At 51.9% G+C, this 973-nt stretch overlaps 1 protein-coding gene across 1 annotated transcript in view; it reads right to left on the bottom strand.

Moving 5' to 3' along the window:
- SLC35D2 (solute carrier family 35 (UDP-GlcNAc/UDP-glucose transporter), member D2) overlaps positions 1–973 on the bottom strand; it is a 51,259-nt gene that overhangs the window by 1,856 nt on the left and 48,430 nt on the right. The gene's annotated exons all lie outside the window — the stretch shown is intronic.

Raw genomic sequence — 973 nt, 5'->3', positions numbered from 1 at the left:
GTCAGTCATTGTAAAAGTGAAGAATTTAGGGGGAAATACATGTCCATGGTGAAATCTAAAACTAAGTCTTTTAGTTGCTTTGCACATAGTAGGTGCTCACAGAATGTTGGATGAATGAATAAAAATCCATTGCAGATAAATAAAATGAAGTGAACTGTGGATTGGCAATCACAGAAGATGGCATTAATTATGCTTCACACACAGGAAGCAGGGGTAAGAGTTGGGTAATAACCAACTTTCCAGACCCCATCTCTCTACCATCACCGGGTCATGAACTTTCATTATATCGACCCTAAACTTGAACGGAGCAGAGACGTCTCATCAATTCCAGGCGGCGCTCTGCCCAGCGTATCCCAGGAGGCCTCTGGGCAGCCTGCGGACAGCCTCCCGGGCCCAGGCAGCTTCCCCACCTAGTCCACGTGAGTAGGAAGACAAAGCAACGTGGAAGCGAATGCAGACCCCTGTCCTCTTCATCCATGTGTGGCTGCAGCTGCCTGCACACACACACACACACACACACACGCCCAGGGCCCACGTGAGCGGGGCACCCTGTCACTGAGCGGCCCTCTTCACAAGGGTTCCCTTTCTTCGCTGGCAGATCCTCCCAGGAAACCAACGTGCAGATGGCAGGGCGCCTCGGTGAGCGCGGGAGGTTGGCCATGTTTCAGCTTTTGACTCCATTTCCCAGCCATGCCCCTGCACGACCCCCAATTAAAACATCACAATGTGCCTCCCCTTTTCCAATTAGCTAGTCCTCCCTCCGTTTTCTGGGTTAGAAGACGGAGGAAGTGATTACCCAGGCACAGGTGGAAATGTCACAGCCTCCCTTCTTACTCCATTAATAACAATAAAATCAAACTCGGTTTCTATGGCGAAGACGGGGCTCACAGGAAGTCCCGATTCCACTCCACATCCCCGGCTTCACCCCTTACCTTGATGGCTCCCACCACGGCCGTGGTCAGCGCCGAGTTGT

The sequence above is a fragment of the Myotis davidii genome, unplaced genomic scaffold (genome assembly GCF_000327345.1).
Source record: "Myotis davidii unplaced genomic scaffold, ASM32734v1 scaffold1226, whole genome shotgun sequence".
Taxonomy (NCBI): Eukaryota; Metazoa; Chordata; class Mammalia; order Chiroptera; family Vespertilionidae; genus Myotis; species Myotis davidii.
This window is presented reverse-complemented; position numbering and strand designations above follow the sequence as displayed.